This window comes from Solanum verrucosum, unplaced genomic scaffold (assembly GCF_900185275.1).
Source record: "Solanum verrucosum unplaced genomic scaffold, falcon-dt-bn FXZP01001081.1, whole genome shotgun sequence".
NCBI lineage: Eukaryota > Viridiplantae > Streptophyta > Magnoliopsida > Solanales > Solanaceae > Solanum > Solanum verrucosum.
This window is the reverse complement of record NW_026019713.1, coordinates 2,374-13,554: the sequence shown is the minus strand read 5'-3', so window position 1 is coordinate 13,554 and position 11,181 is coordinate 2,374. Positions and strand designations below refer to the sequence as shown.

The following is an 11,181-nucleotide window of genomic DNA, read 5'->3' as shown; positions in this document are numbered from 1 at the left end:
GGTTTTTGCTGTGTTTTGAGCCTCGGATTGTGTTCCAAAACAAGTTTGGAGTGTTGTTTAGGGTCTCTTGACAGAGTCAAATTTGGACAGTTCGGTGCGGGTCCCACGATTCCCGTTTTGACTCCAAAATTGACCAGTCTTCGTTTGTTGTTATTTTGGTGTCTAAATGACCGTAGTAACGTTTGTGACTCTATTTTTGATAGCGGGGCAGCGTTTCGAGACTGTTCGGAAAGGGAAATCTCCGGTAAAGTGATTTGGAGAGCGCGCGATTGGCCTTAAGGTAGGCTACGACTTCCTTTCTTTTAGATTGAGCTTAATTGTGTAAAAATCTGTCGATTGGAGTGAATTGGGGGTGAGTACCAGTTTACTACTTTAGTTTGATTAGTTACCTTATGTTAGGATCGATTGGCCACATTTCGGGTATAGTATCATGTTAACCGGTTTAGTAGAGTTGCATGCTTATGTGCTAAATGTTATTGTATGCTTGTATGCTATGTTTTGCATGCCTTGTTCATCCTTAACCGTAAGCATGATGTCCTTAGTCTAGGTTAGGCTAGCATTGCCTTAGACTTATGACCCGTGTGTGCTGGATACCCTTGACTTGCTGCCGACGTCGTTCGGATGACTTAGCTCCTTGTAGACTGGAATAGCAGACTTGAGTCTGATAGTTTGAGCCTTAGATTAGGCGTTATCACTTCTTGCTGCACTTCTGTATCTTCTCTCTCTCATTCTGCGATTCCGACACATTCTCGAAGGTTTGGTGCATCACTCGAGGCGTGGGATTGAGATAGTATAGGCTTGGAGCCTTTTATGTGATATCTTAGAGTGGACGGCGTTCCACGGTGGTTGTTGTTGGATTGAATCCTATTGGAGATACCATCACCCCCGAGGTCGTTCTTTCTAGCTGGGCTGGGAACGTATCGCTGGCTGGGTAGACTCGGTGCATCAACGATCACCCCCGGGCCTCTCTTTCTAGTTGGACTGGGAGTGTGCTGCTAGCTGGTGTCCCGGGGTCGCTCTTTCTAGCTGGGCTAGGAGCTGACTGCATGGTAGGACGACTCGCGATATCTACCTCACTCACGAGTCCCTCTTTCTAGCTGGGCTGGGAGTGGACTGTTTGGTTGGGTGCCCCCTAGGGTCACTCTTTCTAGCTGGGCTGGGAGTGCACTGCTGGCTGGTGGAGTCTGATGGATTATCTTAGTTACTTTGGGCTGGGAGCCCGATTTTCTTCTTTTTCAGTAGACTAAGCTTTTTCGTGTACCTGTTGGGCTTATGTGGGTTCGTTCAGGTTTTATTTGAGCTTGTGCAGGAGTGTACCTTCTGGGCATATGGGGGTCCAGTTAAGTTTAGTTTAGTGTACTTAGTTTGTTTCTGGTATGCTCGTGTGCTTTCTTTTCTTATCCGTTTTGACCTCTCTGTGTCTAGATTCTATCCTTTCTTATTGTTTTTACCTTTTTTGCTCAGTCGGCCTGTGATGCCTACTGAGAACCTGTTGTGTTGGTACTCATGCTATGCTCTGCATCTATTTCGTGATGCAGGTCCCAGTACCAGTTACCAGCGGTGATTAGTTCCAGCCTTCTTTTGCAGCTGTGATTCGGAGACAAGGGCGAGCACTTGGCGTTTTGGGGTTTGTTCTGTCTCCTTCTTTTGTTTTAGCTAGTCTTGTTGCCTTTGAGAAACGCTCTGTTGTGGTCCACTTTTGGGACTTGTACTCTTTATTAGATAGCTCTGTACTAGTGACTTCTAGGTTCTGGGAGGAATTTCTGTATATATTTATTTTCGGTTGCTTCCGTCTTGTTATTCTTGTTTAGATTATTGTTTTCGCTAGTTTCTGCTCTTTTGCTCATTGCTTGATGTTCTGGGTTACGGGTTGGCTTACCTACTGGTAGGGTATAGTAGGTGCCATCATGAATCGAGAAATCGGGTCGTAACAAATTGGTATCAGTGCCTCAGGTCCACCGGTCTCACTTGTATAGAGCTAACGTCTAGTAGAGTCTTATGGATCGGTGCGGAGACGTCCGTAACTTATCTTCGGGAGGCTACAGAATGTCCTTAGAAAGATTTCCTCTTCTGTTTCACTTTCGTGCAGCATGTGTCTTATTGGTTCCTTAAAATCTCACTTGTATCACTCATTCGCATGATGGTTCACTCACGAGGTGGCGCGACCGGGGGTGATGCACCCAGGCCTGCAGAAAGAGCCCCAGCTTGGGGTAGACGCCGACCCCGAGGTCGAGAGAGGGCCGCAGCATCAGTCCAGGAGTGAGAGGAGGATCCAGAGCCAGTAGCAGACCCTTCAGCACTTCGTATACCAGATCAGCCGGTGGGGCCGGGCCATCCCAGCCGCCACCCGGACTAGTTTTGACTCCAGATCTCCAGGCCGCTATTGCTCAGCTCTTAGGTGTGCTTGGGGGGATGCAGCAGCCACCCGCCCCAGCTACACCAGCACTAGTACCGCAGGATCAGCCTACAGTGAGGGCACCTCATGTCCAGATACCACCTGAGGGAGTACAGCCCTTGGCAGCGGACAGACCTATGCCGCTTGAGGACCAGAAGATGCTTGGTGTGTTTCTCAGGTTGACACCACCGAGGTTTTCTGGGGCAGTGGGTGAGGATGCCACGAGTTTCTTACTACTTGTCGTGAGAGGCTTCACACTTTGGGCCTTGTGAAGTCTAGAGGGGCCGACTTCATTGCTTACCAGCTAGATGGGCCAGCCAGGCAGTGGTGGCGCGCGCACATTCATTCGGACCAGGCCAGTGGGATCTCCACCGGTATCATGGGATGAGTTTTCTGAGGCCTTCTTGGCCAAATTTATCCCTCGTAGCGTCAGAGACCGCCTCAGGGATCAGTTCTGCAGGTTGGAGCAGGGCTCCATGTCGGTGGCAGAGTACGAGACTAGGTTCCACGAGCTCTCCCGTCATGCCGAGATGATATTACCTACAGAGGAGGAGAGAGTTAGGTGCGTTTTTCGTGGGTTGAGATTGCAGCTTCGGCTTAAGACCCAATCCTTAGTTTCTGCGGGTCGATCCTTTTTAGACGTAGTTGACCATGCTAGTACTATGGAGCATCTTCATCGCGAGGCCCAAGAGGGTAGCGAGAAGAGGGCTAGGCATGAGGGCAGCTACAGTGTCTCCCGCCCTAGGTCTAGAGATTATCATGACAGGGCCAGACGACGGTTTCGACAGGGTCAGTCTAGCAGACCTACACAGGCCTCTCTTCAGGCATCAGATTGTGGTCGGAGTGAGGCTAGTTCGAGTCAGGGCCGCGAGGTGTTTCAGTCGGGTTCTTCAGGCCATAGTAGTCGTTCTTCTGGGAGTCGCCCTCGACAGGGTTTCTATGAGTGTGGTGAGATGGATCAATGGGCCAGGGACTGCCCTCAGCATAGTAGGATTGCTCCCGCTCCTCATGCAGCTCCCCCAGCTTTACCAGCACCTCCAGCTAGAGGCCGTGGCCAGGGTCAGGACCGTAGAGGTGGTCAGTAAGGTATACGGGGTGGTCCCCGAGGAGGCAGGTCAGGTGGTAGGTTCGATGGTCAGGGCAGAGGCAGACATAGCCATTTCTACGCAGCTCCAGCGAGGGCGGAAGCTGAGGCTGAGGCATCAGACGATCTGATCACAGGTACTATTCTTTTATGCCAGTAACCCGCCTTGGCTTTATTTGATCCAGGCTCTACTTTTTCGTATGTTTCTGTTTACTATGCCTCTCGATTGAGTATGATGTCTGAGCCTCTGGTAGCGCCGTTGCGTGTGTCGACCCCCGTGGGTGAGTCTTTAGTAGTGGATCAGGTATTTCGAACTTGCTTAGTTACTATCAAGGGGCGTGACACCCGGCCTAACCTTATATTGCTTGACATGGTTGATTTCGATGTGATTCTGGGCATGGATTGGTTATCCCCTTATCGCGCTGTTTTAGATTGCTTTTCTAAGACCATTACCTTAACCATTCATGGTATCCCTCCGGTGGTGTGGCAGGGATCTCGTGGTAGCACACCAGTTTGGGTTATCTCTTTTATTCGTGCTAGGAGGCTAGTGGCTAGTGGATGCTTATCATATTTGGCCTATGTGCGTGATGTGAGTAGGGAGGTTCCTCCGGTTGAGTCAGTTCCTGTTGTTCGTGACTTTTAGATGTGTTTCCTACTAACCTACCTGGCCTACCCCCAGAGCGTGATATTGATTTTCCTATTGAGCTTGAGCCAGGTACTCGGCCTATTTCTATTCCGCCATATCGGATGGCTCCTGCAGAGCTCAAGGAGCTCAGTGTTCAGCTTCAGGATCTCTTGGGTAAGGGATTTATCAAACCTAGTGTATTACCTTGGGGCAATCCCGTTCTTTTTGTTAAGAAGAAAGACGGTACTATGCGCATGTGCATTGACTATAGACAGTTGAATAAGGTGACAATGAAGAATCGATATCATTTGCCTAGGATCGATGACCTATTTGACCAGCTACAGGGAGCTTCAGTGTTCTCTAAGATTGATTTGAGGTCCAGTTACCACCAGTTGAGGATTAGGGCAGCGGACATCCCTAAGACTGCATTTAGGACCCGTTATGGCCATTATGAGTTCTTGGTGATGTCATTTGGGTTGACTAATGCCCCTGTTGCCTTTATGGACTTGATGACGTGTGTGTTCAGGCCTTATATTGATTCCTTTGTCATAGTCTTCATTGATGATATTTTGATATACTCGCGGAGTAGGTGTGATCATGAGCAGCATTTGAGAGTTGTGCTCCAGACTTTGATAGATCAGCGGCTTTATGCCAACTTCTCAAAGTGCCAGTTTTGGTTAGACTCTGTAGCGTTCTTAGGGCATGTTGTATCTAAGGAGGGCATTATGGTAGATCCGGCGAAGATTGAGGCTATTCGTGATTGGGCTAGGCCAACCTCAGTTACTGAGATTCGGAGCTTCGTCGGACTAGCAGGCTACTACAGACGATTTGTGGAGGGTTTCTCTACCTTGGCAGCACCTCTGACTCGGTTGACTCGTGTTGATGTTCCCTTTGTTTGAGGCTCAAGGAGTTATTGACCACCGCTCCTATATTGACTCTTCCAGTTAAGGGGAGGGCTTCACGGTTTATTGTGACGCATCCGGTGTTGGTTTGGGTTGTGTATTGATGCAGCAGGGCCGGGTTATTACTTATGCTCGAGGCAGCTTAAGATTCATGAGCGCAATTACCCCACCCATGACTTAGAGTTGGCGGCGGTAGTTTTCGCACTTAAGATTTGGAGGCACTACTTGTATGGAGTTCGATGTGAGATCTATACCGATCACAGGAGTCTTCAGTACATCATGAGCCAGAGGGACCTTAATTCGAGCCAGCGTCGTTGGATTGAGCTCCTGAAGGACTCTGACCTCTCTATTCTCTATCATCCGGGCAAGGCGAATGTGGTAGCGGACGCCTTGAGCCGAAAGGCGGTGAGTATGGGTAGTCTAGCCTTCATATCTGTTGAGGAGCGACCCTTGTCTATGGACATTCAGTTCTTAGCCAATAGCATGGTTCGGTTGGATATCTCAGATCCTAGACGTGTCTTAGCCCATATGGGAGTTCAGTCTTCCTTGCTTGATAGGATCTGTGGTTGTCAGTTTGAGGATGAGGCCTTGGTGGCCCTTAGAGATCGAGTGTTAGCGGGTGATGGTGGTCAGGCTACCTTAGATCCTGATGGAGTGTTGAGATTCGCCGGCCGCATCTGTGTTCCGAGATTTGGGGATTTGATACGGTTGATACTTTCTGAGGCCCATGAGTCTAGATACTCTATCCATCCGGGCACAGCGAAGATGTATCGTGATTTGAGGCAGCATTACTGGTGGAGTGGCATGAGGAGAGATATTGCTAACTTTGTTTCCCGTTGCTTGTGCTGCCAGCAGGTAAAGGCCGAGCAATTGAGGCCTGGTGGTGAGTTTCAGAGATTACCCATTCCGGAGTGGAAGTGGGAGCGTATCACTATGGACTTCATTGTGGGGTTGCCTCGGACTTCTAGAGGTGTTGACAGCATTTGGGTCATCGTTGATCGATTGACCAAGTCAGCACATTTCCTTCCTGTTCAGTCTTTATTTAGCGCCGAGAGGTTGGCTCATATCTACATTCGGGAGGTGGTTCGACTTCATGGGGTGCCAGTTTCTATTATATCAGATCGGGGTTCTCAGTTCACGTCTAGTTTTTAGAGGACCTTTCAGGATGAGTTGGGCACTCGGGTTGACGTTAGCACAGCTTTCCTCCCGCAGACGGATGGCCAGTCGGAGCGTACTATTCAGGTCCTTGAGGATATGTTGCGGGACTGTGTTATGGATTTTGGAGGTTAGTGGGACCAGTTCTTACCTTTGGCGGAGTTTGCGTACAACAACACCTACCACTCTAGTATTCAGATGGCCCCATTCGAGGCATTATATGGTAGGCGTTGTCGCTCTCCAGTTGGTTGGTTTGAGTCTACAGAGCCTAGGCCGCGTGGTACAGATTTGCTTCAGGAGGCCCTGGATCAGGTGAGGGTGATTCAGGATAGGCTCAGGCCGGCTCAGAGTAGGCACCAGAGTTATGCGGATCGGAGGCGCCGACCTTTGAGATTTTCTGTTGGTGATCGGGTATTCCTCCGTGTGTCGCCCATGAAGGGCGTGATGAGGTTTGGGAGGCGGGGCAAGCTTAGCCCTAGGTACATTGGGCCTTTTGAGATACTACGGACAGTTGGGGAGGTTGCTTATGAGTTGGCCCTACCTCTAGCATTTTCAGCCATCCACCCGGTTTTCCATGTCTCAATGTTGCGGCGTTATGTTCCTACTGAGTCCCATGTGCTCCAGTATGATGCAGTCGAGTTGGATGATCGTTTGACATTTGTAAAGGAGCCAGTTGTCATTCTAGCCAGAGATGTGAGGAGATTGCGCTCGAGAGCCATTCCTGTTGTTAAGGTCCGTTGGAGGCATCATCCAGTCGATGAGGCTACCTGAGAGACCGAGCAGGAGATGCGAGAGCAGTTTCCCATCTTGTTTGAGCCTTCAGGTACTTCCTGACCCTTACTTTCGCGGACGAAAGTCCTTTTTAGTAGTGGATATTGTAATGACCCTCCAGGTCATTTCTGTGTCTTGCCTTCTGTGTGTCGTTTAGAGCGTTCCTGTAGCGACCCCAAGTCATTTATGACTTGCTGGGACTGACAGTTCGGTCACCTGGTCGTTCGTTTGGTCTTGGTGCGAGTTTTTGTGTTTTGGAGCTTATGAACCTTGAACGATCATTTTCGATCAAAAGTTCAAGAAGATGACATCGGAATCCAATTCTGACGAATCCATCAGCTCCGTAAGGGTCATTTTAGGCTAGTAGCATGGTCGACATGACTCCCGAGGTTTTCAGTGTGAGTCGGTGCGATTAGGCGTTTTCACTTTAAGTTTAAGTCTAAGTTTGACTTTGGTCAACATTCTGAGTAAACGCACTCGGATGACTATTCCCTCAATGCGGTTAGCTCCAGAATGTCGAGTTTGGTCTAGATTGACCCTTCTTTTGTGTCCCGAGGTTTTTGATATCTTTCCGAGCCCTTTTGTGGGTTTTGACTTAAAATGGCCTTTGGAAGTGGGACCCACTTTTTATCGAGATGACCTTTGATCGAAATTTCGACTTCTCCGTTGAGTCCGGAATATCGAATTTGGTATGGTTGCATATCTCGTTTGCGTGCACGGGGTTCCGAACGAGTTCGGAGCACCCCGTCGGAGTTTTTAAGTTTTGGAAAAATTGCAGCAAATCTGCTATTTATTGCAGAAAAACCAGCAACATTTCCCAAAACTTAAACCCTCATAACTCTCTCATCTTTTGTCCGATTTAGGCGATTCGAAGTGCGGGAGCTTCGTATTTTCGGTGGCTTTGCGGTAGAGTGTTCGGAAGTTGTTGGGTCCACGTGTTTCGAGGTAATTTCGCGATAAAACCTGACTGCAGTACTTTTTTCGAGTCTTTAATTTTGGTACTTTTGTTTTGGTCATATCTCACTCATTTTAACTCGGTTTTGGGTGATTCGAAGTCCCAAATATTGAGAATTATCGTGACTTCGTCGTAGAGTGTTCAATGAGTGCTGGGCACCTTTCGATTCTAGTTCATTCCGAGTTTAGACTACTGCTATACGGTTTCTTTTAGTTGATTAAAGTGTGGTTTCTTGCTTGTTGGTTTTTGCTGTTTTTGAGCCTCAGATTGTGTTCCAAAACAAGTTTGGAGTGTTGTTTAGGGTCTCTTGACAGAGTCAAATTTGGACAGTTCGGTGCGGGTCCCACGATTCCCGTTTTGACTCCAAAATTGACCAGTCTTCGTTTGTTGTTATTTTGGTGTCTAAATGACCGTAGTAACGTTTGTGACTCTATTTTTGATAGCGGGGCAGCGTTTCGAGACTGTTCGGAAAGGGACATCTCCGGTAAAGTGATTTGGAGAGCGCGCGATTGGCCTTAAGGTAGGCTACGACTTCCTTTCTTTTAGATTGAGCTTAATTGTGTAAAAATCTGTCGATTGGAGTGAATTGGGGGTGAGTACCAGTTTACTACTTTAGTTTGATTAGTTACCTTATGTTAGGATCGATTGGCCACATTTCGGGTATAGTATCATGTTAAGCGGTTTAGTAGAGTTGCATGCTTATGTGCTAAATGTTATTGTATGCTTGTATGCTATGTTTTGCATGCCTTGTTCATCCTTAACCGTAAGCATGATGTCCTTAGTCTAGGTTAGGCTAGCATTGCCTTAGACTTATGACCCGTGTGTGCTGGATACCCTTGACTTGCTGCCGACGTCGTTCGGATGACTTAGCTCCTTGTAGACTGGAATAGCAGACTTGAGTCTGATAGTTTGAGCCTTAGATTAGGCGTTATCACTTCTTGCTGCACTTCTGTATCTTCTCTCTCTCATTCTGCGATTCCGACACATTCTCGAAGGTTTGGTGCATCACTCGAGGCGTGGGATTGAGATAGTATAGGCTTGGAGCCTTTTATGTGATATCTTAGAGTGGACGGCGTTCCACGGTGGTTGTTGTTGGATTGAATCCTATTGGAGATACCATCACCCCCGAGGTCGTTCTTTCTAGCTGGGCTGGGAACGTATCGCTGGCTGGGTAGACTCGGTGCATCAACGATCACCCCCGGGCCTCTCTTTCTAGTTGGACTGGGAGTGTGCTGCTAGCTGGTGTCCCGGGGTCGCTCTTTCTAGCTGGGCTAGGAGCTGACTGCATGGTAGGACGACTCGCGATATCTACCTCACTCACGAGTCCCTCTTTCTAGCTGGGCTGGGAGTGGACTGTTTGGTTGGGTGCCCCCTAGGGTCACTCTTTCTAGCTGGGCTGGGAGTGCACTGCTGGCTGGTGGAGTCTGATGGATTATCTTAGTTACTTTGGGCTGGGAGCCCGATTTTCTTCTTTTTCAGTAGACTAAGCTTTTTCGTGTACCTGTTGGGCTTATGTGGGTTCGTTCAGGTTTTATTTGAGCTTGTGCAGGAGTGTACCTTCTGGGCATATGGGGTTCCAGTTAAGTTTAGTTTAGTGTACTTAGTTTGTTTCTGGTATGCTCGTGTGCTTTCTTTTCTTATCCGTTTTGACCTCTCTGTGTCTAGATTCTATCCTTTCTTATTGTTTTTACCTTTTTTGCTCAGTCGGCCTGTGATGCCTACTGAGAACCTGTTGTGTTGGTACTCATGCTATGCTCTGCATCTATTTCGTGATGCAGGTCCCAGTACCAGTTACCAGCGGTGATTAGTTCCAGCCTTCTTTTGCAGCTGTGATTCGGAGACAAGGGCGAGCACTTGGCGTTTTGGGGTTTGTTCTGTCTCCTTCTTTTGTTTTAGCTAGTCTTGTTGCCTTTGAGAAACGCTCTGTTGTGGTCCACTTTTGGGACTTGTACTCTTTATTAGATAGCTCTGTACTAGTGACTTCTAGGTTCTGGGAGGAATTTCTGTATATATTTATTTTCGGTTGCTTCCGTCTTGTTATTCTTGTTTAGATTATTGTTTTCGCTAGTTTCTGCTCTTTTGCTCATTGCTTGATGTTCTGGGTTACGGGTTGGCTTACCTACTGGTAGGGTATAGTAGGTGCCATCATGAATCGAGAAATCGGGTCGTAACAAATTGGTATCAGTGCCTCAGGTCCACCGGTCTCACTTGTATAGAGCTAACGTCTAGTAGAGTCTTATGGATCGGTGCGGAGACGTCCGTAACTTATCTTCGGGAGGCTACAGAATGTCCTTAGAAAGATTTCCTCTTCTGTTTCACTTTCGTGCAGCATGTGTCTTATTGGTTCCTTAAAATCTCACTTGTATCACTCATTCGCATGATGGTTCACTCACGAGGTGGCGCGACCGGGGGTGATGCACCCAGGCCTGCAGAAAGAGCCCCAGCTTGGGGTAGACGCCGACCCCGAGGTCGAGAGAGGGCCGCAGCATCAGTCCAGGAGTGAGAGGAGGATCCAGAGCCAGTAGCAGACCCTTCAGCACTTCGTATACCAGATCAGCCGGTGGGGCCGTTGCCATCCCAGCCGCCACCCGGACTAGTTTTGACTCCAGATCTCCAGGCCGCTATTGCTCAGCTCTTAGGTGTGCTTGGGGGGATGCAGCAGCCACCCGCCCCAGCTACACCAGCACTAGTACCGCAGGATCAGCCTACAGTGAGGGCACCTCATGTCCAGATACCACCTGAGGGAGTACAGCCCTTGGCAGCGGACAGACCTATGCCGCTTGAGGACCAGAAGATGCTTGGTGTGTTTCTCAGGTTGACACCACCGAGGTTTTCTGGGGCAGTGGGTGAGGATGCCACGAGTTTCTTACTACTTGTCGTGAGAGGCTTCACACTTTGGGCCTTGTGAAGTCTAGAGGGGCCGACTTCATTGCTTACCAGCTAGATGGGCCAGCCAGGCAGTGGTGGCGCGCGCACATTCATTCGGACCAGGCCAGTGGGATCTCCACCGGTATCATGGGATGAGTTTTCTGAGGCCTTCTTGGCCAAATTTATCCCTCGTAGCGTCAGAGACCGCCTCAGGGATCAGTTCTGCAGGTTGGAGCAGGGCTCCATGTCGGTGGCAGAGTACGAGACTAGGTTCCACGAGCTCTCCCGTCATGCCGAGATGATATTACCTACAGAGGAGGAGAGAGTTAGGTGCGTTTTTCGTGGGTTGAGATTGCAGCTTCGGCTTAAGACCCAATCCTTAGTTTCTGCGGGTCGATCCTTTTTAGACGTAGTTGACCATGCTAG

General features: G+C 48.9%; 1 pseudogene; it reads left to right on the top strand.

The window, feature by feature from the left end:
• The first annotated feature begins 648 nt into the window (after nt 1–648).
• On the top strand, nt 649–10,795 carry LOC125840115 (uncharacterized; annotated as a pseudogene).
• The last annotated feature ends 386 nt before the right edge of the window (nt 10,796–11,181 follow it).